The sequence below is a fragment of the Paroedura picta genome, chromosome 1, assembly GCF_049243985.1.
Source record: "Paroedura picta isolate Pp20150507F chromosome 1, Ppicta_v3.0, whole genome shotgun sequence".
NCBI lineage: Eukaryota > Metazoa > Chordata > Lepidosauria > Squamata > Gekkonidae > Paroedura > Paroedura picta.
The window spans coordinates 671,620-698,052 of record NC_135369.1 but is presented as its reverse complement, the minus strand read 5'-3'; the positions used below and the strand labels follow the sequence as shown (position 1 = coordinate 698,052).

Here is a 26,433-nt window from a genome sequence, read left to right as displayed (position 1 = left end):
ATACACACTTTTCTTGGATGCTTTAGGATGCTTAGGGCTGATCCTGCATTGAGCAGGGGGTTGGACTAGATGGCCTGTATGGCCCCTTCCAACTCTATGATTCTATGATTCTAGGATTCTAGGATGCTTAGGGCTGATCCTGCGTTGAGCAGGGGGTTGGACTAGATGGCCTGTATGGCCCCTTCCAACTCTATGATTCTATTATTCTAACCTGCGGAGATTCATCAGGAGATTTAAACTGAAGCCACAAGGGGAAGGAGACGTTCAACATACGGACTGTAAGGAAGGATACCGATCGGGGCAGCCCAACTGGCAAGGCCAGCTCATAGGGAACCAAAAGTAAAAGGATTGAGATGACTTTATACTAACGCCTGAAGCATGGGCAATAAGAAGGAAGAGCTGGAATTTCTTATGCTGATGGAAAGATATGATCTCGTAGGCATCACAGAAACTTGGTGGAATGATTCTCATGACTGGAATGTAATAGTGGATGGATATGAACTGTTCAGAAAAAAATAGAATAGAATGAAGAAGTGGAGGAGTGGCACTGTATGTGAGGAAAGGGCTTACCTGTCAGGAAATTCTAGTGAAGGAGAGTATATCTACAGTGGAAAGCATCTGGGTGAAAATAAGCGAGGGGAAAACAAACAGTGTGGTGGTTGGTGTCTGCTACCGACGGCCTGACCAACGAGAGGATGTGGATGCTGCACTTTGTGAGCAGTTTGGGAAAATATCCAAGCGGCAGGACCTTGTAATCATGGGTGACTTCAATTTCCCAGATGTGTGCTGGGAAACCAACTCTGCGAAGGGTCCTCAGTCATGCAACTTTCTGACCTGCCTGGCTGAAAATTTCATATAAAAAAAACGTAGATGAACCCACAAGAGGTTCAGCCATACTGAATACTGACCAACAGGCAAGAGTTGGTGGATGAGGTGAAGGAGGTGGGGACCCTAGGGGGAAGTGACCATGTCCTCATAGAATTCCTTTCTATAATTCCTTTTGAGATAGGGGGGCAAGGAAGCTTGTAGCCAGAAGCGGATGTTGGATTTTCGTAGGGCAAACTTCAATAAACTCAGAGACATGATGAGTGTCATACCATGGATGAGAATGCTGGAAGGGAAGGGAGCATGTGAAGGGTGGGCGCTACTCAAACAACAACAATTGCATGCTCAATCCATGACTATCCCAGAAAGATGAAAACACTGCATTAGCTCTAAGAAGCCTATTTGGATGAACAGAGAACTTCAAGAGGAACTAAGAAAGAAAAGGGAAATGTTCAGGAAATGGAGGGAAGGACAGAGCTCTAAAGAAGAGTACCTACAGGTTATTAGCCCACTTTAAGTATTTGAAAGGTTGTCACTTGGAGGAATCATAGAATACTAGAATCATAGGCAGGGAAGGGCAAATTAGAGGCCAGTTAATAACTGGTTGCATCCTTCTTCTCTGGCCTGATCTTACCAGATCCCAGAAGAAGAAGAAGAGTTGGTTCTTTTATGTCGGTTTCTCTACCTGAAGGAGGCTCAAAGTGGCATACATTCGCCTTCCCTATCCTCTCCCCACAACAGATACCCTGTGAGGGAGGAGAGGCTGAGAGAGCCCTGAGATTACTGAAGAAGAAGAAGAGTTGGTTCTTATATGCCGCTTTTCTCTACCCAAAGGAGGCTCAAAGCGGCTTACAGTCGCCTTCCCTTTCCTCTCCCCACAACAGACACCCTGTGAGGGAGGGGAGGCTGAGAGAACCCTATTATCCCTGCTCAGTCAGAACAGCTTTATCAGTGCCGTGAGGAGCCGAAGGTCACCCAGCTGGCCTCATGTGGGGGAGTGCAGAATTGAACCTGGCATGCCAAATTAGAAGTCCAAACTGGCTCTCTTGATCAAAGGAAACCTAAGTGACTCAAAAAGCAGCTGTCAAATCTGGATTTCAATAAGGCGTTTGATAAGGTTCCGCATGATATTCTTGTTGACAAGTTGGTAAAATGCGGTATGGATCCTAATTCTGTCAGGTGGATCAATAACTGGTTGATAGATCATACCCAAAGGGTACTTGTTAATGGTTCAGCATCCTCTTGGAGAAGAGTGACAAGTGGAGTTCCCCAGGGATCTGTCCTGGGGGCCTGTGTTGTTCAACATATCTTTAAACCGCTCCTAGCAGAGCGGATTAAATAATTCACTAAGGCCACACAAGGTAGGCCCTGTCTGTGATGAGGAAGGGTGCCCATAGGCCCCTTCCTCCGGACAGACAATCAGAGAGGCCCAATCGGCAGGCGCAAAGCGCCTGCTGATTGGCCCCTCCGATTGTCATTCCTGCGCCAAGGGACCAATTGCGAGCCACGCGAAGAGGGCTACCATGTCCACTCTCAACCTCCTTTTCTCCAGGCTGAACATTCCCAAGTCCCTCAACCTATCTTCATAGGGCTTGTTCCCTTGGCCCCAGATCATCCTCGTCGCTCTCCTCTGTACCCATTCAATTTTATCTACGTCCTTCTTGAAGTGAGGCCTCCAGAACTGCACACAGTACTCCAAGTGTGGTCTGACCAGTGCCGTATACAATGGGACTATAACATCTTGTGATTTTGTTGTGATGCCCCTGTTGATACAGCCCAAAATGGCATTTGCCTTTTTTACCGCTGCATCACACTGCCTGCTCATGTTTAGTTTACAATCCACAAGTACCCCAAGGTCTCGTTCACACACAGTGCTACCTAGAAGCGTATCCCCCATCCAGTAGGCATGCTTTTCATTTTTCTGACCCAGATGCAGAACTTTACACTTATCTTTATTAAATTGCATCTTGTTCTCATTTGCCCATTTTTCCATTGTGTTCAGTCTCTATCTGTCTCCATCTTCTGGAGTATTTGCCAGTCCTTCCAATTTGGTGCCAAGGGGACTCTGAGTGTGTCCAGTCATATGGCTTTGGGAATATGACTTCTCCCTCTCTGAGCATGGAACTGGTACTATTTCTTCGAGTTCAGACTCTCTATTTCTGATCCGACCTGACAGTGGAATGCCGCCCCCCCATCCATGACAGCTTTCTTTCTAGCGAGGACACAAACACAGGAAACGCTGCACGAAAACAGGAAGAGAGCTGAGCACAGAAGGCCTTCCTGCTTCACCCTAGAGGAGGGCATCTCAGAATAGCCCAGTGGTGAAATGAGCTGTGGACCAAAGGCAACGGAACAGATCCACACTGCCTGTGCTGTGCCTGAGCCTTCCCCCCTCTTCTAGCCGTCGATACAGATGGTCCTCAAGAATGCAAAACAGGGCGAGGCAATGGCTAACCAGAACATTCATTGTCCCAAAAAGGATGTGTGGAATGACGGATCATTTCTTCTGCAAAGGCTTGAAGGCATTAACACTCCCCATCCGCAAAGAGTCATGTGACTGCGACCTGCTGCCACCACCCCAGGCACTCAGCAGACACGAGCCGCATTCCCCCCACTTCTTCAGCTCCGCAGACTGACCGAGCCACATGCAAGGAACTCCTGGATCTCCATCACTTTGAAAGAATCCTGCACTGCAGTAATGGTGAAATTGTTCCTATTGAATAAAGAAATTGTCTCCTTTCCTGGAACACGGCGTGGGCAACAGGTTGAGGAACCTCGCCCAGAAGAACTGCTGAATCAGCTTTATGGCCAGATGCAGCTCTTTTTGCATTGTTTTATCCTTTAGTTTAGAGCATCCTAATACCTCCATTGCACCCAAAGCAACCCAACTATTTAAACAAGCTTTTAAAAATACGTATTATAAAAAACAAAGCAGAGAGACAATTAAATCCAAACAGCTAGACAGAAGAAGAAGAAGAAGAAGAAGAAGAAGAAGAAGAAGAAGAAGAAGAAGAAGAAGAAGAAGAAGAAGAGTTGGTTCTTATATGCCGCTTTTCCCTACCCGAAGGCGTCTCAAAGCGGCTTACAGTCCCCTTTCCTCTCCCCACTACAGACACCCTGTGAGGGAGGCGAGGCTGAGAGAGCCCTGATATTCCTGCTCGGTCTGCACAGTTTTATCAGTGCTGTGGCAATCTCAAGGTCACCCAGCTGGCTGCATGTGGGGGAGCGCAGAATCAAACCTGGCATGCCAGATTAGAAGTCCGCACTCCTAAAAGACATAAAGAGAAGGGAGGGTTAGTGAGAGGACACTCTCCAATGGAAGCCTCATGCTGAGCTGAATCAGAATCAGACAGACCCCAGAGGGAGACCAGCCAAGCCACCCACCTTCTCGGGGACTTAAAAATCACGTACTCCTGACACGCGCTCCTCCATATCCTCGCAAAAACCTCCAACGAAGGAGACTCCAAGGCAGCAGATTCCATCTAGAAACAGCCCCCCCCATCAGAAAAGGCTTCCTAATATTTCAGCTGAACCTCCTTTCCTGTAATGTAAACCCATTGCTCCTGGTCCTGGGCTGGTTCTGCACTTACTTCCTTTTTTCATTGTCGATCCTGCTGTATTCAGATAGATTTGAACACGGGTCTTCTTCCTTCATAGAATCATAAAGTTGGAAGGGACCTCCTGGGTCATCTAGTCCAACCCCCTGCACTGTGCAGGACACTCACAACACTCTTGCTCCTCCACTGTCACCTGCCACCCCCTTGAGCCTTCACAGAATCAGCCTCTCCGTCAGATGGCTGTCCAGCTTCTGTTTAAAAATCTCCAAAGATGGAGAACCCACCACCTCCCGAGGAAGCCTGTTCCACTGAGAAACCGCTCTGACTGTCAGGAACGTCTTCCAGAGGTTTAGACGGAATTTATTTTGAATTAATTTCATCCCATTGGTCCTGGCCCCTCCTTCCTTTCCCCCGAAGTGTTCTGCACTTGATTGGGGAGGCTCATAGAGGCAGAGGAAGAGGAGCAGTGGTCATGAAGCTGCTCATTTAGCTTTTCCTGAAGGGGGGGGGTGAGGGGGGTGAGTAAAGCTCCAGCCAGCATTAAAGGAGCAGAAGTTTGGAGAGTGCTTTATTTCTTGTCTTTTGACTCCGGAGAGTCTACAGCCAGAGCAAGCCAGGGAAGGGGCAAGTGCAGCAGCAGGCTGCTTGTTTCTTTCTTTTCCTGAAGAGGGGAGGGGAGGCAGCACCAGCCTCACATGGTCACTACTCCCAAGTGTGCCCACTACTCCCATCTCATCTACCAGTTCTTCCATATTGATGAGAATCAAGTCTAAAATAGCAGAATCCTCTCTATTTTCTGGGAAATGAAGCTGTAAGCAAGAATGGTGTTTGTGTTTTTAGCAGAGTTGGTCTTCCAACAGATATCCATAGAATCATAGAATCATAGAATCATAGAGTTGGAAGGGGCCATACAGGCCATCTAGTCCAACCCCCTGCTCAACGCAGGATTAGCCCTAAGCATCCTAAAGCATCCAAGAAAAGTGTGTATCCAACCTTTGCTTGAAGACTGCCAGTGAGGGGGAGCTCACCACCTCCTTAGGCAGCCTATTCCACTGCTGAACTACTCTGACTGTGAAAAAATTTTTCCTGCTATCTAGCCTATATCATTGTATCATTGTACCCTTCGGGTAGGGAAAAGCGGCATATAAGAACCAACTCTTCTTCTTCTTCTTCTGATGCCCCTGTTGATACAGCCCAAAATGGCATTTGCCTTTTTTACCGCTGCATCACACTGCCTGCTCATGTTTAGTTTACAATCCACAAGTACCCCAAGGTCTCGTTCACACACAGTGTTACCTAGAAGCGTATCCCCCATCCAGTAGGCATGCTTTTCATTTTTCTGACCCAGATGCAGAACTTTACACTTATCTTTATTAAATTGCATCTTGTTCTCATTTGCCCATTTTTCCATTGTGTTCAGATCTCGTTGAACTCTGTCTCTATCTTCCGGAGTATTTGCCAGTCCTCCCAATTTGGTGTCATCTGCAAACTTGATGAGTAGTCCCTCCACCCCCTCATCTAGATCATTAATAAATATGTTAAAAAGTACCGGGCCGAACACCGAGCCCTGAGGTACCCCGCTACTCACCTCTCTCCAGTCTGATGAAACACCATTGACAACAACTCTTTGAGTGCGGTTCTCTAACCAATTCCCTATCCACATAACTATCTGAAAATCCAGATTGCAGTCCTTCAACTTATCCATCAGAACATCATGGGGAACCTTATCAAAAGCTTTACTAAAAACCAAGTAAATGACATCAACCAAATTTCCACGATCCAGCAAACCTGTTACTTGGTCAAAAAAGGAAACCAGGTTGGTCTGGCTGGACCTGTTGGAGACAAATCCATGCTGACTTCCTTGGATCACCAAATTGTCCTCCAGATGTTTGCAGATCACTCCCTTTAATATCTGCTCCATTATCTTCCCCACAACAGAGGTCAGACTCACTGGTCTGTAGTTTCCCGGGTCATCCTTCCTCCCTTTTTTGAAGATCGGAATAACGTTTGCTCTCTTCCAGTCCTCCGGGACATCTCCAGTCCTTAATGAGGTTCCGAAGATGATGGACAAGGGCTGTGCAAGTTCTCTGGAAAGTTCTTTGAGTACTCTCGGGTGCATTTCATCCGGACCAGGGGATTTGAAGTCATCCAGTGCAGCTAAATGCCTCTCAACAACCTCTCTGTCCATGTCAACCTGCCACCCAGACACTATCCTTTGGCTACGGCCATCTCTAAATGTGCCTAAACACTTTGACCTGTGGGATGAAGGTCCACCTAGTCCAGCCTCCCATACCACACAGTGCCCAGCCAGTTCCTCTGCATGGCCAGCAACAGGGCAGAGAGGCCGAGGCCTTCCCCTGAGGAGACCCTCAGAAGAGCCCTGCTGGGCCAGACCAGGGAGGGTCCCTCCAGTCCAGCCCCCGGTCTCACCCAAGGGCCAGCCAATTCCTCTGCAGGGCCAGCCACAGGGCAGAGAGGCCGAGGCCTTCCCCTGAGAAGAGCCTCAGAAGAGCCCTGCTGGATCAGGCCCAACGAGTTCCTTTGCAGGGCCAACAACGGGGCAGAGAGGCCAAGGCCTGGATAGCCAGTTTGGTGTAGTGGTTAGGAGTGCAGACTTCTAATCTGGCATGCCAGGTTTGATTCTGTTCTCCCCCACGTGCAGCCAGCTGGGTGACCTTGGGCTCGCCATGGCACTGATAAAACTGTTCCGACCAAGCAGTGATATCAGGGCTCTCTCAGCCTCACCCACCTCACAGGGTGTCTGTTGTGGGGAGAGGACAAGGAAGGCGATTTTAAGCCGCTTTGAGCCTCCTTCGGGTAGAGAAAAGCGGCATATAAGAACCAACTCTTCTGATACTGCCTCCTGGCTCTGGAATTCCAATAATTAGTGCCTCTTAATGTGGAGATTCCCTTTAGTCACCACTGATTGACTTATCCTTGATGAATCTAATCCCCTTTAAAACCTATTTATTCCTGTGTTCATAACTCCATCCACTGGCAGTGAATTCCACATCTAAGTCTCTCTGTGTAAAAATAGATTCACGTGGATAGTCATGTTGATCTGAAGTGGCACAATAAAATTTTAGTCCAACAGCACCTTTAAGATCCTTAAGAATAAATATTTGCTGGTTTTAAAGGTGCCATCCCCCTTCAAGGATCGCTGCCTTGTTGTGGCAAGGGGGCTTGCGTAGTTCAGTGAAGCTATGAGCTATACCGTGCAGGGCTACCCAAGACGGACAGGTCATAGCTGAGAGCTCTGACAAAAGGTGATCCACTGGAGAAGGAAATGGCAAACCACTCCAGTATCTTTGCCATGAAAACTCTATGGACAGTTCCAAAAGGCAAAACGTTATGATGCTGGAAGATGAGCCCCTCAGGTCGGAAGGTGTCCAATATGCTACTGGGGATGAGCAGATGGCTAGTACGAGTAGCGCCAGAATGAATGAAGCGGCTGGGCCAAAGCCGAAAGGACGCTCAGTTGTGGAAGTAACTGGTGGCGAAAAGACAGTCCAATGCTGTAAAGCTTTTTATTCCATAGGAACCTGGAACGTCAGATCCATGAATCAAGGCAAGCTGGACGTGGTTAAACAAGAAATGACAAGACTGAACATCGACATTTTAGGAATCAGTGAACTAAAATGGACAGGAATGGGTGAATTTAATTCAGATGACCATCAGGTATACTACTGTGGACAAGAATCTCGCAGAAGAAATGGAGTAGCCTTCATAATCAATAAGATAGTAGGAAAAGCAGTCTTGTGATACAATCCCCAAAATGACAGAATGATCTCAGTTCGAATCCAAGGCAAACCATTTAACATCACAGTGATCCAGGTCTATGCCCCAACCACTGCTGCTGAAGAGGATGAAGTTCATCAGTTCTATGAAGCCCTACAACACCTTCTAGAAGCAACGCCCAAAAATGATGTGCTTATCATCATGGGGGATTGGAATGCTAAAGTAGGAAACCAAAAGATAACCGGGATAACAGGCAAGTTTGGCCTTGGAGTACAAAATGAAGCAGGGCACAGGCTGGTAGAATTTTGTCAAGAGAATACAATGGTCATAGCAAACACTCTTTTCCAGCAACCCAAGAGACGACTCTACACATGGACATCACCAGACGGTCAACACAGAAATCAGATTAACTATGTGCTCTGCAGCCAAAGATGGAAAAGTTCTATACAGTCAATAAAAACAAGACCAGGAGCTGATTGTGGTTCAGATCATCAGCTTCTTGTTGCAAAATTTAGGCTTAAATTGAAGAAAGTAGGGAAAAGCACTAGGCCACTCAGGTATGAACTAAATCATATCCCCGACGAATATACAGTAGAGGTGACAAATAGATTTAAGGAATTAGATCTGATAGACAGAGTGCCTGAAGAACTATGGACGGAGGTTCGCAACATTGTACAAGAGGTAGCAACTAAAACCATCCCAAAGAAAAAGAAATGCAAGAAATCAAAATGGCTGTCTGAGGAAGCTTTACAAATACCTAAGGAGAGAAGGGAAGTGAAAGGCAAGGGAGAAAGAGAAAGATACACCCAATTGAATGCAGAATTCCAGAGAAAAGCTAGAAGAGATAAGAATGCCTTCTTAAATGAACAGTGCAAACAAATAGAAGAAAACAATAGAATGGGGAGGACCAGAGATCTTTTCAAGAAAATTGGAGATATGAAGATTACGTTTCATGCAAAGATGGGTATGATAAGGGACCAAAATGGTAGGGACCTCACAGAAGCAGAAGAGATCAAACAAAGGTGGCAAAATTATACAGAAGAACTATACAAGAGCGAGCTTAACATCCCTGATGACCACAATGGGGTAGTTACTGACCTGGAGCCAGACATCCTGGAATGTGAAGTCAAATGGGCCTTAGGAAGTCTGAGCAACAATAAAGCTAGTGGTGGTGACAGCATTCCAGTTGAACTATTCAAAATCTTAAAGGACGATGCAGTAAAAGTGCTACACTCAATATGCCAGCAAATTTGGAAAACTCAACAATGACCACGGGATTGGAAAAGGTCAGTTTACATTCCAATCCCAAAGAAGGGCAATGCCAAAGAATGTTCAAACTACCGCACCATTGCACTCATTTTCTCATGCTAGCAAAGTTATGCTCAAAATCCTACAAGCTAGGCTCCAGCAATATGTGGACCGAGAACTTCCAGAAGTACAGGCAGGATTTCGAAGAGGAAGAGGAACTAGAGATCAAATTGCCAACATACGCTGGATCATGGAGAAAGCTAGGGAGTACCAGAAGAACGTCTACTTCTGCTTCATTGACTATGCTAAAGCCTTTGATTGTGTGGAGCACAACAAATTGTGGCAAGTTCTTAAAGAGATGGGAATACCAGAGCATCTTATTTGTCTCTTGAGAAATGTATATGCAGGTCAAGAAGCAACAGTGAGAACTGAACATGGAATCACTAACTGTTTCAAAATTGAGAAAGGAGTTCGGCAAGGCTGTATACTGTCGCCTTGCCTATTTAACTTGTATGCAGAGCACATCATGAGAAATGCGGGATTAGAGAAGTCACAAATTGGGATCAAGATTGCAGGGAGAAATATCAACAACCTCAGATATGCAGATTATACCACTCTAATGGCAGAAAGTGAAGAGGAACTAAAGATCCTGTTGATGCGGGTGAAGGAGGAGAGTGCAAAAGTTGGCTTGAAACTCAACATCAAGAAAACAAAGATCATGGCATCCGGCCCTCTCAATTCCTGGCAAATAGATGGGGAAGAAATGGAGATAGTGACAGATTTTATTTTCCTGGGCTCCAAGATCACTGCAGATGGGGACTGCAGCAAAGAAATTAAAAGACGCTTGCTCCTGGGGAGGAAAGCTATGGCAAATCTAGACAGCATCCTAAAAAGCAGAGACATCACCCTGCCAACAAAAGTGCGTTTAGTCAAGGCTATGGTCTTCCCAGTTGTAATGTATGGTTGCGAAAGTTGGACCATAAGGAAGGCCGAGTGTCAAAGAATTGAGGCTTTTGAACTCTGGTGCTGGAGAAGACTCTTGCGAGTCCCTTGGACTGCAAAGCGAACAAACCGGTCAGTCCTAGAGGAGATCAGCCCTGACTGCTCCTTAGAAGGCCAGATCCTGAAGATGAAACTCAAATACTTTGGCCACCTCATGAGAAGGAAGGACTCCCTGGAGAAAAGCCTAATGCTGGGAGCGATCGAGGGCAAAAGAAGAAGGGGACGACAGAGAATGAGGTGGCTGGATGGAGTCACTGAAGCAGTAGGTGCAAACTTAAATGGACTCCGGGGAATGGTAGAGGACAGGAAGGCCTGGAGGATCATTGTCCATGGGGTTGCGATGGGTCGGACACGAGTTCGCACATAACAACAACAACAAAGGTGCCATTGGACTCAAAAACAGTGGGGGTTGGACTAGACCCTGGATGTCCCTTCCAGCTCTATGATTTTATGATTTCTTTTTTTCATCCTGAACCTACTGTCCATCATCTTAATCAAGTGCCCTTGAATTCTAGTATTTTAGGAGGGAGAAAAAAATGTCAGTTTTGGAGCTAGGCAAATTGCTGCAAAAAAAAGGAATTTCAGAGCTGAGGCACAAGAGAGACGGTGGTGTGTCAAATGTTTTAGAGAATATTTTGATGTAAAAATGCTCAGAGAATGAGAGTTCATACAGTGGCCTGCATCGTGTTCTGGTACAAGGCTACACAATTTCACATTTAATTGTATCACATATACCTCTTTGTATTTTGAACAGGATCTTGTGGATCTGATTGTGCACCAATTGATCTGAAAACTGTATTCCCCCGTGATGTTATGTGTAAACCGCCCTGAGCCGTATGGAAGGGCAGTATTAAAATCTAATAAATAAATAATAAATAAACTAATGTTATGATTTATGTTGAAATTCACAGAGGAAAAAATATAATTACTCCTAGAATTCTCTAAAACCAAGTGTTACTTTCAAGGTAACAATCTCTTGCCAACTCAAAAAATGGGACAGATAGAATCGCCAGGGGAGCACTTAAAGAACCAACTCAAAGGCTAGTCTGCAAACTGGTTGGGACGGGCAGATGGAATCAATTAGCCTGGGAAGATGGCTCTTCCCGCCTGCTCTTCACTACTCCCAGCCAGCCGCACCTCCCTCTTCCCACCCATCCTCCCCCAGTGCTACATGGACCACCCATGTGCCTGGGACATGAGTAGGAAGAGAAATCTTGAACCAAGAATGCATTCCCCCTACTAGACTTTGCGAGGTTAGAAGCAAGGAGGGGGTGAAACGGAACGTCAATGCCTCAGCTGCAGCCGCTCTGGCCTTTCTGCTCAGCCCAGAACCCAACCCAACCCTCTCTGGGGTGTGAGTGGGCTCTAGAGGGGCATCCGTGCAGCCTACGCGGTGTCTCGACAACCTGCACTACAACACGCATCTGAAGAAGCGAGCCCTGACTCAAGAAAGTTCCTGCCAGAATAAGAGTCCTTGGGGGGGGGGGGTTGGCACCACTGGACTCCTGCTTCATTCCTTGAGTGCTCTCCTCACGGCCTCCTGCACATCCATTATGTCAGTGCGGGCAGGATCTGTTGCTCTTGCAACCGCACAACTTTGCACTATTGAGCTCCAGGGATGGTGGGCCCACCAGTCTATTCCGCCTCCCCCTCCCGGTCACCACATTTCAGACAGCAAGGCCACCAAGCTGGGTAAGTAATAAGAAAGATGAATAAAACGAAGGAACACATGCAGGCATTTGGGTAGGTGAAGTTCATCAATACCTTAGTTCTCATGGCTGGGTCTTCTGGAGCGTCACACCAGAGGGATGGTCTAGTGCTTATGACACATCTGGACTGTATCAGCATGAAATACGAACGCTTCCAAGTCTTTCAACAAGCTGCCCCGTTAAAACTGTGATTTGAGCCTCTGTGAGCTTCTGCTCAAAACAGGAAATAACCCCTGGAGTTGCCTCATGGCCCCCCAGTCAGAGGCTGTGTGGGAAGAAGTCCCCCTTCTCATACACACACCTTGGCTGTGATTCCGGGACTTGTTCCACTTGTAATCTCCATGCAAAGGAAGGCAAGCAGGCCTCTGCCAAGAGTGAGAGCAGGGAAAGCCGCCTGTCACCATTTTTCTTTCTACTCCATGAGGGGAACGCTAAGTCTCAAGCCGTTGGGTTTTATACCCCGCTTTTCACTACCCGAAGGAGTCTCCAAGCGGCTTACAATTGCCTTTCCTTCCTCTCCCCACACCAGGCACCCTGTGAGGGAGGTGGGGCTGAGAGACCTCTGAGAGAACTATGACTGGCTCAAGGTCACCCAGCTGGCTGCAGGTGAAGGTGTGGGGAATCGAACCCAGTTCTCCGGATTAGAGGCTACTGCTCTTAAGCACTGCACCACACACATACTCTACACAGCAACAGATCAATGATAGAATACAAAGAAAAGGTACAATCCTCCGCCCCTCAGCCTTGCTGGTCTTATTCAAAGGCAGGCTGCTGCATAAAATTAGAAGTTAACATGGATGCTTTAGGCTCATTCTGCCTTGAGCCGGCGATTGGACAAGGTGGCCTCTTTGACCCCTTCTGACTCTAAGGTTCTATGAATCATAGAATCATAGAATCGGAAGGGGCCATACAGGCCATCTAGTCCAACCCCCTGCTCTACAAAGGATCAGCCCAGAGCATCCTAAAGCATCCAAGAAAAGTGTGTATCCAACCTTTGCTTGAAGACTGCCAGTGAGGGGGCGCTCACCACCTTCTTAGGCAGCCTATTCCACTGCTGAACTACTCTGACTGTGAAAAACCTTTTCCTGATATCTAGCCTATATCGTTGTACTTGAAGTTTAAACCCATTACTGCGTGTCCTCTCCTCTGCAGCCAGCAGAAACAGCATCCTGCCCTCCTCCAAGTGACAACCTTTCAAATACTTAAAGAGGGCTATCATGTCCCCTCTCAACCTCCTTTTCTCCAGGCTGAACATTCCCAAGTCCCTCAACCTATCTTCATAGGGCTTGGTCCCTTGGCCCCAGATCATCTTCGTCGCTCTCCTCTGTACCCTTTCAATTTTATCGACGTCCTTCTTGAAGTGAGGCCTCCAGAACTGCACACAGTACTCCAGGTGTGGTCTGACCAGTGCCGTATACAATGGGACTATGACATCTTGTGATTTTGATGTGATGCCTCTGTTGATACAGCCCAAAATGGCATTTGCCTTTTTTACCACTGCATCACACTGCCTGCTCATGTTTAGTTTACAATCCACAAGTACCCCAAGGTCTCGTTCACACACAGTGCTACCTAGAAGCGTATCCCCCATCCAGTAGGCATGCTTTTCATTTTTCTGACCCAGATGCAGAACTTTGGGCAAAAATGGGCAAATGAGAACAAGATGCAATTTAATAAAGATAAGTATCTTTATTAAATTGCATCTTGTTCTCATTTGCCCATTTTTCCATTGTGTTCAGATCTCGTTGAACTCTGTCTCTATCTTCCGGAGTATTTGCCAGTCCTCCCAATTTGGTGTCATCTGCAAACCTGATTAGTGCCTCCACCCCCTCATCTATGGGTTTTTGCAATCCCCCAAGGTCCAAATATTGAGATGTACCCCAAAGACTACTGCATCACACCACAGTCCCACTGCAGCAGCGTTGCTGGAAGGGCCTCTGGGCCCTTGTTTTAGCTCTCACCCAGAATGCCTGGGAAAGAGGCAACATTCATGCAAACAGGAGAAAAACTGCAGGTTAGGAAAGAAGGGAAAACACAACCAGCTGGCTTCAGTTACGCCTGGAGCCCTTCCAGCTTCCCTGCATGGGAGCTAACAAGCTGCCAAGAGTAAATGCCTCCCCACCCCCACAAATTGGCTTGTTTGGTTTGGGTGGATCTTATTTTAGAGAACATTTTTAATGCCTGCAGAGATCTCTCTTGTGCTTACAGGCTGTCCGAGAATCAATTGAAGTCATGCAACTTTCTGACCTGCCTGGCTGACAATTTCATTTATCAAATGGTAGATGAACCCACAAGAGGTTCAGCCATACTGGACTTAATACTGACCAACAGGAAAGAGTTGGTGGATGAGGTGAAGGAGGTGGGGACCCTAGGGGGAAGTGACCATGTCCTCATAGAATTCCTTTTGAGATGGGGAGCCAAGGAAGCTTGTAGCCAGACGCGGATGTTGGATTTTCGTAGGGCAAACTTTAATAAACTCAGAGACATGATGAGTGTCATACCATGGACGAGAATGCTGGAAGGGAAGGGAGCATGTGAAGGGTGGGCGCTACTCAAACAAGAGCTATTGCGTGGCCGGGTGATTGCCCTCCCTGCCGCCGGTCTGCAACCTGAAAAAGGTTGCGGACCACTGCATTACAGAACAGCTATGCTGAGCAGACTTTCCAGTTGACCACCAGACGAGGAAGCGGATCCATAAGGCTGGGAGCCATCTTCCCTCCAAAAGCACTTCCTCTGTGCCCAGGGATGCCTTGCTGCATCAGACCCCAAGCCCACCTAGCCCCGTGCTCTTCCTTAAAGAAATGGGTCCCAGGAGCTCTTAAGCTGGACTTCAACACCCCCCAGCCTCCCTCCTTCTGCACAGGATGAGAGTGGACGCCCCTAGCTCCACTTTGGAGGCCCTACAGCTCTGATGGCTCAGGCAGACCCAAAAGCCGTGGGCAGGCACCAGCCTTGGCCTTCCAGACACACGTTGGCAGGCAGGACTTGTGCTGGAAACAACCCTCAGAGAAGCACCAGGTCTAGCAGGAAGGTTACAGGAACAGTCTCCCCCACTGCACTGTGGCCCTCTCAGCTGCTTCAGGTCTAACGGACTACCACACAGGCAAAGCAACCCATCTCTGGCCCAAGGTGCTGGCTCTTGTTCCCACTGAGGAATTTGGATGGTGAATGAAAGAATGGTTTTGGGACATCCCTCCTCCTACCACCCCAGCCCCCACAAACTGCACTGGTCTGTTCTCACACAGTCAGTAGCTAATACTTTCCAATGCTTGCTTTATACAAAGCAGATTGTGTCCCCATCAAATAACTGTACGCCAGGAGTTATGAGGGATGAGGGCAGGGGGAGAATGCGCACTCAGGAGCAATGAGGCCGCCTGGGACCCTTTGAGGCGTCCCGCAGTTTCCTCACTGCCTGTACCAGGATTCCCATGTCCTCCGATTGTTTCCCTCCCCACCTGCTGCTGTTTACTTACAACACATATTTGCCCACTCACCCCGTTTCTCTCCTCCCCCCCCCCCAATGTCCTAGAGACAATTTGCTGCTGTTGCACTTGCTGCATAGCTTGTAGAAGGGCCACATTTATTCATCAACATGACCTCATCACAGGAAAGGACTCTGTTTGGCAGGAAACATGTGTCATAGGCTGAATTTCCAGGATAAGCATTCTTGCCAAGGACACAGGGGAAAGGGGCGGATGGGGAGGAACCTGTAGCGAGGCACAGGCAGGGCAGCAAAGCTGGTAACAGCTTCTCACAATCGACTCTTCTTGAATTTGCTTAGCCCAATTTTCCACAAGTCTGTTACCTAATGTGCCCCATCCCCCCAAGGCAGCCTAAAAGCAGCCGAGGGTTAGGGTTGGAGATTAAGAATTCCTGGAAATTCGGAAGCCATGGGTGGAAAACAGTGGGCTTGTTTTTGTTTGTTTGGTTTTTTTTTTGTTTTTTCATTCCTATCCCCACTCTAGGGAAAGCAGGAACTTGGGGCAAATTGAAATATAGGACATCCAAGTCTTCTTTTACTGATTAAAAGGTAAAGGTAAAGGTATCCCCTGTGCAAGCACCGAGTCATGTCTGACCCTTGGGGTGACGCCCTATAGTGTTTTCATGGCAGACTCAATACGGGGTGGTTTGCCAGTGCCTTCCCCAGTCATTACCGTTTACCCCCCAGCAAGCTGGGTACTCATTTTACTGACCTTGGAAGGATGGAGGGCAGAGTCAACCTTGAGCCGGCTGCTGGGATCGAACTCCCAGCCTCATGGGCAGACAGCTTCAGACAGCATGACTGCTGCCTTACCACTCTGCACCACAAGAGGCTCTACTTTTACTGATTACACAATATAAAATACATTGTTTACAACTTAGCAAGCATAGGAGAAACCATTCATAGCTTTGGAATTCAATGTCATCAACCTGCTGATCAACGTCACTGTCTCTTTCTCTGTCCAAACCTCCTGGCCTCCCAATAGAGTCCCTGACCCACTGCTTGGCCAAAGCAAAGAAAGGGTAGGCAGAAAACTGGCTGAAGCTGAAGCCCTGAAGGCCTCCATCTGACCACCGATGGAGTTCAACTGGTCCCCTTGTTTTGGGTCAATCACCTGTGGAGCCAACATTACGGGGGGGCTGGGGGAAGAGTGAATATTGTTCCCATACCATTGGCTGCCCATCAACTCTGGGGCCCAGTTCAGAGTAGTGGTCATCAGGCAAAAAGGCCTGTCTGGCCTTGGGCCATCTCTCCTATCATGACCGCTGCTCTGCTCATCCCTTCAGTTTTGATTTAATGTAATCCCTGATAAATTACATCTCATTAATCCTCTATTAAAGGGACAGGAGGTTTTTTTTTTGTTGTTCAGGCCAGTTGGCAACCCCGTTTACAGCTCAGGCAAGCTAAAATTTCCTCAACAGAACAGACAAAAACTTGTACTTGCTACAGGGGAGTCTGGGCTCCCTAATGTGGAGGCTGGCTCCCGGACTCAAGGGAAATTATCTCTATGGCCCATTCCGCACAAGGATCAATGTGGCAGATTGTTTGCAGAAAGTTAACACACAGGTCTTTTTCGCTAGTGTTGCAGATTGCTTGCAAGAGTGTAGTGCTTTTCGGACGGTGAATCCACTTTTCTGGATTCCCCTTTAAGCGCCACAACGAATCGCTTTTTGCTGATCGGTTTCAAGAGTGTGGCAGATTATGTGCGACGTCGTGAATAACTGCAAATTAGTAGCGTTTACAATTTGCCACACTCCTGCTATATTAAACTTGTGCGGAATGGCCCTATCTATCGCCTGCTAAAGAGACACCATTGGACGATGAGATGGGCTCCAAGGACTGTGAAAGAGAAGCTGCCTACTTGCTGCCACAGAGAGGCTCCTTTTTCTGGTCTTCTCATTTCCCATCACCCACACCGGCCGGTCGGCAGGAAGCTGCCATTCACACCCAAAGCCCACATCAACTCCTTTCCATTTTCCTGTTTATAGGAAAGGAGCAAACGAATGGTGGCCAGTCAAGAATATTAATTGGACATGGAGGAGACGGCCCACAAAAAAAGGCATTTGAAGCAATAGCCATTCTAAGAGCATTCTGGTCACTCCTTTCTCTCTCTCTCTCTCTCTCTCTCTCTCTCTCTCTCTCTCTCACACACACATACACACACACACACACACATACACAATATCCATCCATCCTCCCCCCCCCCCAAAAAAAAATCATGACTTGAAGGTCAGTGAACCAGAGTGCTAGGGCTTCCTTTGGGGAGTGGGAAAGGACCAAGCATCTATGCCAGGAATGTGTACACAGATCAGGAGTAATGCAGATCCTCCCACTGGCTCCTTTCCTAGGCCAAATGAGAGGTCAGGGATAGCCATGCAAAAGAGGAGGAGAGCCAACAGAACCCCCCCCCCCCCCTGCACTGACAGTGTCTTAAAGGAAACTTCATCCCAAGCTGTCTGTTGAGTGCTGAGGCCGGATCCTCTCACCCCAAATGCACTGAACCCAAGGGAGAAGGAGGAAGTGGCTATGAGGGACTTCTGGACAGAGCAAAGCACAAAAAACAGCAGGAGAGGCTGCAGGGCCGAGGCAGTGTCTCAGGGGTGGGCACAAAGGCCCGCTTAATGAACGTGGGAAGGACAGGGTTCAGAGAGGTGGGCAATGGCCCACCAATCCCCATGCCCTGCAGTGCCAGCCTGGCATTGGAGCTATAAGGAGGAAGGAGCTGGAAGAGGCATGGAAGGAAGGGAGGGAGGGAGGGAGGAAGAAAAGGAAGGAAGGAAGGAAGGAAGGAAGGAAGGAAGGAAGGAAGGAAGGAAGGAAGGAAGGAAGGCGAGGAGCAGCAGTCACAGGCACCTCCAAAGGGGTTCCCCTACTCTGCCAGGCTTCAGTCTCACCAGCCTTCCTACTCAGAGGCATCACGGTGTGGGGTGGGGCGGGGCGAGCTCTCCCAATAACAATAGCACATTTTAAAAGGTGAGCCCAAAACACATTGAGGTGCACTGGGGGGGGGGCTAAGCCTCACAACCCCCAGGGTGGAAGGAGGGGGACATCCACAGAGAGAGAATGGACAATAGATCCTGCCTCTATACCCTTAATGGAAACCACAGATGGGGCTCGATTGTGACCGCTGACCTGGAATGAGGTGGCCACAGTATGTGTGGGGGAGGGAAGAGGACTGCCGTGGGGACAGTACAGGCAGCTTATATAAAGTCTGAAAAACAAAAATAAAGGGTTTCACCTTTTTAAAAGCTGCTTTATGGTCTGCATCAAATTGAGTATTATCTTATGGACTTTTTGCCCATGGCCTATTTTTAACAAAAATAATTTGTCACTGAATTTGCCTCTGCAGCAGTGCCTGAGCTCCTTCTGCCAGCTCCCTCGGAGGAAGAAGTGGAGGAGCTGGAGCAAAGCAGCAGGGTGCTGCTTAGAGAGGCAAGTCCCGATAGGGAGCCACAACCAGGTCCCAGCCAGACAAGCACCATGCCCTCTGCACCAGCATGACCTCAGCCTGTAGCAATTCCCCTGAACACCCCAGACTCTTCTCCAGAGCGCAGGAGGGAATGCAGGAGGACAGTGTTGGCAACACGAAGGCAAAGTGCTCGGCTTAGGCTAAAGCAACAAGCTAGGTTGGGCTCAGGTGGGGCTCATTTATCGGAGGAAGGCTGAGTGCCAGGTGCAGCCACTTGGTGTGACAGCTCAGCTTGTTCTTAAGCACAGCAGAGGTGCTTCCCAGTGTGGCTATAACCTTGTGCACGTGTCCACCCATTGCCTTGACTGGTTTCCTGCTTTGGTGAAGCTCTGTTTGACTGATTCCCGGCTTGACCTTGGTAAAGATAAAGGACAACTCTTTCGGTTCTCCTTTGGACTTCGTCAGCTAACAATTCCTGATAAGACCCGTGCTGGACTTTTGACTACTCTCTGGTACGCGCTTTGAACTTGCTGGACTCGGTAACCGTGCTTGCCCTTGCACTAACCCTGCGTGTGCCCGGCTAGGGCAGCACACATAGGGTTAGAAGGGACCTCCAGGGTCATCTAGTCCAACCTCACACATAATGCAGGAACTCACAACTACTTGCCTGCCCACAGTGGCCCCAATTCCATGCCCAAGTGATCCACCCCTACAAAAAATCTCCAGAATCCAGCCTGGCCTGGATGAAATTCACCTCCCATCCCACAGTAGCAATTAGCAATTCTCTGGGTATGCAAGGAAGGGCCACAGGAGACAAACCCTGGCACATCCCTTCCTGCCCAGCCACTCACCATCTATCTAAGGTCATTAAATCAGCCTTTCTGTCAGAGGACCATCTGGCCTCTGCTTAAAAACTTCAAAAGAAGGAGAACCCACCACCTATTGAGGCTTGTTCCACTGAGTAACTGGTCTGTCAGATCCCGAGGCACTCCACTCATCACTCCTCTCCAAGGAGATTTTTATTTATTTATTTGATGGAAGAGTGGTATAGAAATCAAATTAATTGATTAATTAATTAATATGACGAACCATTTACAAGCACCCTTTGGGTGCAATCTGTCAACCAGTTCTTGATCCACCTAACAGTAAGAGGATCCATATCAATGACTATCCCAGAAAGACGAAAACACTGCAGGAGCTCTAAGAAGACTATTTGGATGAACACAGAACTTCAAGAAGAACTAAGAAAGAAAAGGAAAATGTTCAGGAAATGGAGGGAAGGACAGAGCTCTAAAGAAGAGTACCTACAGGTTACTAGGCACTGTAGATCAATCATCAGAAAGGCCAAAGCTGAGAGTGAGCTAAGATTGGCCAGGGAAGCCCATTGTAACAAAACAAGATTTTTCAAAGGAGGCAATAGGCCCACTCTTGGGTACAGATGGACAAACTCTAACAAAGGATGCAGAGAAAGCAGAAAGGTTCAGCGCCTATTTTACATCTGTTTTTTCCCACAGGTCAAAGGGTTTAGGCACATCTAGAGATGGCAGTAGCCAAGGGATAGTGTCTGGGTGGTAGGTTGACATGGACAGAGAGGTTGTCGAGAGGCATTTAGCTGAACTGGATGAGTTCAGATCCCCTGGGCTGGATGAAATGCACCCGAGATGCTCAAAGAACTTTCTGGAGAACTTGCAGAACCCTTGTCCATCATCTTTGGGACCTCTTTAAGGACTGGAGATGTCCCGGAGGACTGAAAGAGAGCAAACATTATTCCAATCTTCAAAAAACAGAGGAAGGATGACCCGGGAAACTACAGACCAGTGAGTCTGACCTCTGTTGTGGGGAAGATAATCTGCAAACATCTGGAGGACAATTTGGTGATCCAAGGAAGTCAGCATGGATTTGTCTCCTGGTTTCCTTTTTTGACCAAGTGGAAATTCGGTTGATATTGTTTACTTGGATTTTAGTAAAGCTTTTGACAAGGTTCCCCATGATGTTCTGATGGATAAATTGAAGGACTGCAATCTGGATTTTCAGATAGTTAGGTGGAAAGGGAATTGGTTAGAGAACCGCACTCAAAGAGTTGTTGTCAATGGTGTTTCATCAGACTGGAGAGAGGTGAGTAGCGGGGTACCTCAGGGCTCGGTGCTCGGCCCGGTACATTTTAACATATTTATTAATGATCTAGATGAGGGGGTGGAGGGACTACTCATCAAGTTTGCAGATGACACCAAATTGGGAGGACTGGCAAATACTCCGGAAGACAGAGACAGAGTTCAACGAGATCTGAACACAATGGAAAAATGGGCAACTGAGAACAAGATGCAATTTAATAAAGATAAGTGTAAAGTTCTGCATCTGGGTCAGAAAAATGAAAAGCATGCCTACTGGATGGGGGATACGCTTCTAGGTAGCACTGTGTGTGAACGAGACCTTGGGGTACTTGTGGATTGTAAACTAAACATGAGCAGGCAGTGTGATGCAGCGGTAAAAAAGGCAAATGCCATTTTGGGCTGTATCAACAGAGGCATCACATCAAAATCACAAGATGTCATAGTCCCATTGTATACGGCACTGGTCAGACCACACCTGGAGTACTGTGTGCAGTTCTGGAGGCCTCACTTCAAGAAGGACGTCGATAAAATTGAAAGCGTACAGAGGAGAGCGACAAAGATGATCTGGGGCCAAGGGACCAAGCCCTATGAAGATAGGTTGAGGGACTTGGGAATGTTCAGCCTGGAGAAAAGGAGATTGAGAGGGGACATGATAGCCCTCTTTAAGTATTTGAAAGATTGGAGGAGGGCAGGATGCTGTTTCTGCTGGCTGCAGAGGAGAGGACACGTAGTAATGGGTTTAAACTTAAAGTACAACGATTTAGGCTAGATATCAGGAAAAAGTTTTTCACAGTCAGAGTAGTTCAGCAGTGGAATAGGCTGCCTAAGGAGGTGGTGAGCTCCCCCTCACTGGAAGTCTTCAAGCAAAGGTTGGATACACACTTTTCTTGGATGCTTTAAGATGCTTTGGGCTAATCCTGCGTTGAGCAGGGGGTTGGACTAGATGGCCTGTATGGCCCCTTCCAACTCTATGATTCTATGATTCATACCGCATTTTACCAACTTGTTAATAAGAATTTCATGCAGAACCTTATCAAAAGCCTTGCTGAAATCAAGGCAAACTATGTCCCCAGCATTCCCCTGATCTATCATGGCAGTAACATTCTCGAAAAAGAGATAAGGTTGGTCTGACAACGTTCAGGTACATTGTATCTGAGGAAGTGGGCCTGCGCACGAAAGATCTTACCTTGAATAAATCTTTGTTGGTCCTAAAGTTGCCTGACTGGACTCTAAATTTGTTCTGCTGCTTCAACCAACATGGCTACTTGCAAGAATCTATCCGGTGGAGAAAGGGGGAAAGAGAGACAGAGAGAGACAGAGAGAGGCAAGCAAAGGAAAATCCCACAGCCAGGAGCAAGCAGGAGAAGGCTTTTCCAGCCTCCCAAAGATGGAGATTTTGGGCAAAGGGTTGCCAACCCTGGGTTAAGAAATTCCTGGAGATCTGAGATGGAGCCTGGGAAGGACAGAGTCTGAGGAGGGGGAAGGAATCTGATCACACCCAGCCCACCTCCTGAAGCTCTTGTTTTCTTCAAGAAGCTAAGCAGGGATGACCTGGTCAGCACTGGGGTGGGAGACCACTCAGGAAGGCCAGGGCTCCTGCTTCCCAGAGGCAGGCAATGGCAAAGCCCCCTTGGAACGTCTCTCACTAGGAAAACGCAGTCTCAGCAGGAGCCAGATTGCTGCCCCCCTACTGCCCCCAAATTCCTCACCGCCCCCCCCCCCGGATCCTTCCACCACTTGGAGGGGTACTTCCCACTTTGGGAACCCCTAATCTATAGCATTAGATTATAATTCTTATGTATGCTGAAGAGACTATAACAAACAATATGTTGTTTAAATGTGAATAATTTTGGCAATGATATGCTACAAGTATATTCAACTTGATATCCAAATATGCAAGTACTTTTCAAGGCAAGTACTTGTGACTGCGTTGAGGATTTCTGTCCAAATACACTTCCTTTTTATTACAGAATTTGTTTTCTACCTTCAGCTCTTATTTTTGCCCACTACTCAGATGGTAATGATTGAGGACCATGGGCTGAAGCAGCGTATCGGCGAAAGAGGTTTGCAGCCTGCTCTCCCTTTTAATAAGTGCTTGTTTGCAGTCCATGGATGCTTCAGGCTGGTCCTGCTTGGAGGAGGGGGTGCACTAGGTGGCCTGGATGGACCCTTTCAACTTTAGCAGTTTCGCTTGCAGAAATCTGAGGAAATGCATACAATTTTAACTATGTTATAAATTATGCATTTTGTCTTGTAAAAGCAGTAAAAAAAAAAGTTCAGGTTTGATTTTAAAAAGTATTATGTATTTTTCATTCCCATCCCTGCCAAGAAAAAATAATTCCAAAAGACTTTAAAATGCCCAGAAAAGGTGTTAGTCTAGGCCAAGCAAGACCCAGGAGTCCTTCCAGATGCCATCCACCTCCTGCTCTGGAGAGTCCAAGCAAGTCTTAGCTGAGTGGCTAGTCTCCTCCTCTCTGTGTTTTAGGGTTGCTACTTTCAGGGGAAGAAAGCCCTGCAATCTTGATTTGCATAAACAAATACCTTGCCAAAGGAAGCCTTTCCCCCCGATCACAAACAAGAGGGGCCATGCCAGGAAGAAAGAGGCCCCTTCCACCTGGTTTCTCTAAACAGTTAAATAATCCTGCTTCTGCAGCAGGAGTGTGATCAAGGAAGAAAACCGTCACTCATTCTCCCAGAAAGTTGCTCAACGCCTGAACCCTGGGTGGCTCACTCAGCCCGGCTAGCCAAGGCGGCCCCTGGGTCTGTCTGGAGAGGGCAGTGCTGGCTGGCTGGCTGGCTGGCAACAGATGGCAGCATGGCCCTCCTCCTGATTTCTCCAGAACAGGCCACGGGCCCTTACCTGATGCAGAGAGCCTCCTGAAGAATCCTCCTCCACCTACGAATGCGTCCAGCCACCTCTTCCAGCTACAAGCCACTCTCCTCCACAGAAAGTCCAAGGAAGTGGAAGCTAAGAGGTGGACTCCTCCCCCCACCCCAGCTCCAAATTAAGGGACTGAAGCAACATCTCTCTTCCCAGTTTCAGCCAGACAGGAGGGACGGTGGGAGATTATATGAGAAAAGGAAGGCGGGGGAGGCGGAAAGGGGCTGGGATCTGCAGCTGGCCCTCAGGAAGTTTGGACACAGAAATGCTGCCTGCCAAGGGCTTGCATGGATCTGCTGAAAAGAGACGTGGTCCTTTTCAACACAGAAAGTGAGAAAGGAGCAAAATACAGACTGTGAAATGTCTCTCTATTAAATCCCATAAATTGGAGCTGGTACATATTATCTGGAATTGCCCAAATGTTCTTTCTTTCTTTCTTTCTTTCTTTCTTTCTTTCTTTCTTTCTTTCTTTCTTTCTTTCTTTCTTTCTTTCTTTCTTTCTTTCTTTCTTCCTTCCTTCCTTCCTTCCTTCCTTCCTTCCTTCCTTCCTTCCTTCCTTTCTTTCTTTCTTTCTTTCTTTCTTTCTTTCTTTCTTTCTTTCTTTCTTTCTTCCTTCCTTCCTTCCTTCCTTCCTTCCTTCCTTCCTTCCTTCCACAACATATAAAAACATTACAGAAAAATCTTATAGCACTAAAATCACCAAATCTTACCTCGATAAAATGAAATAAAATAAAAACAAAAGAACAAAAGATGGTGGTACAACTAAAAAAATCCAGCCTCTGTTTAGAAATCTCCAATGACAGATAACCCACCACCTCCTGAGGAAGACTGTTCCACTGAGAAACCGCTCTAAATGTCAGGAACTTCTTCTGGTTGTTTAGACGGAATTTCTTTTCCATTATTTTCATCCCATTGGTTCTGGTCCATTCCTCTGGGGAAAGAGAGAACAATTCTGTTCCATCTTCCATATGGCAGCCTTTTAAATACTTGAAGATGGTGATAAGATCCCCTCTCAGTCGTCTCCTCTCCAGGCTAAGCAGACCAAGCTCCCCCAACCTTTCTTCATACATCTTGATCTCCAAACCCCTCACCATCTTTATTGCCTTCCTCTGGACACACTCCAGTTTGTCTACATCCCTCTTCAACTGAGGTGCCCAAAACTGAACACAGGACTCCAAGTGAGGCGAAACCACAGCCTCCCGTGATCTGGGCATGATACTCCGTTTGACAGTCAATAAGTTCCCCTTAGTGGTCATCTGCTACAACTGCAGACACTTCCAAACTGTTTTAAAATATTTGCCCTTTCTTTGCTTCATTTTATATAACTGTTTTAATGCAAAATTGTAGGATGGCCCTGGTTTTACAGAAGAAAAATCATAGAATCATAGAGTTGGAAAGGACCATACAGGCCCCCTGCTCATTGCAGGATCAGTCTAAAGCAGCCAGGATCTGTCCAGCTGCTGCTTGAAGACCACCAGTGAGGGGAGCTCACCACCTCCTTAGACAAAGAGATGAGCTGGTTTTTGATGTGGAACATCTACTGGCTGTCAGGAACCATGCTGAGCCTAGCCTGCAGAGTCCGTGATAAAGCCTGCAGCATCCGAGATCCAACAGGCAGTTGTAAATCCAAAGAGAGCTTTATTAGACAGAGTCCACAGAATGCTAAAGCAATCTTCCTAAGCAAAGATCTTGATAATAACAAAGAGCAATGGGAAACCCACATAAGGGGTGAGAATCCTTGTTGGTTGGTTTTTTTGTATCTCCCTTTTCACTACCCAAAGTAGTTTCAAAGCGGTTTATAATCTCCTACCCTTCCTTGCTACACAACAGACAGTCTGTGAGGTATGTGAGGTGGAGAGAGTTCTGAGAACTGTGACTGGCCCAGCATTCCCCAGGAGACTCAGAATAAAAGTTAAATCTGGGAATCTAAGAGTAAAAACTGAAAGCAAGGAATCTCAAAGTGAACGCTGAAGAGAAGAACTCTTCACTAACTTGAAATTCATTACTTCAAAAGTACTACCACATAGAGCTAATTCTGTGTAGTTCTCATTGCTGAAGAAGAAGAACCCCTCACCATCTTTGTCGCCCTCCTCTGGACATGCTCCATTTTGTCTACATCCCTCTTCAACTGGGGTGCCCAAAACTGAACACAGGACTCCAAGTGAGGTCGAACCAGAGCAGAGTAAAGCGGTACCATCACCTCCCGTGATCTGGAAACGATACTCCGTTCGATACAGCCCAAAATCCCATTTGCCTTTTTAGCCACTGAGGCACACTGCTGACTGATGTTCAATGGTCTACTAAGACTCCTAGATACTTTTTGCACATGCTACTGCCAAGACAAGTCTCCCCCATCTTAGAATCATAGAATCATAAAGTTGGAAGGGGTGATACAGGCCATCTAATCCAAGCCCCTGCTCAAAGCAGGATGAGCCCTAAGCATCCTAAACCATCCAAGAAAAGTGTGTATCC

The 26,433-nt window shown here is 47.3% G+C and overlaps 1 protein-coding gene across 8 annotated transcripts in view; it reads right to left on the bottom strand.

Annotated features, from left to right (window-relative positions):
* The window catches only part of PEAR1 (platelet endothelial aggregation receptor 1), a 72,750-nt gene extending 48,054 nt beyond the window's left edge, over positions 1 to 24,696 (bottom strand). For 3 of the 8 annotated variants that reach the window (XM_077318732.1, XM_077318888.1, XM_077318896.1), the window contains exon 1: positions 23,941 to 24,133. The gene's annotated coding sequence lies outside the window, so the exon portion shown is untranslated. Of the gene's footprint in view, positions 1 to 12,134; positions 12,158 to 23,064; positions 23,282 to 23,940; positions 24,134 to 24,671 lie in introns of those variants that run through there. The other 5 variants (XM_077318817.1, XM_077318902.1, XM_077318841.1 and 2 more) reach the window with 3 other exon arrangements.
* Between the last annotated feature and the right edge of the window lie 1,737 nt (positions 24,697 to 26,433).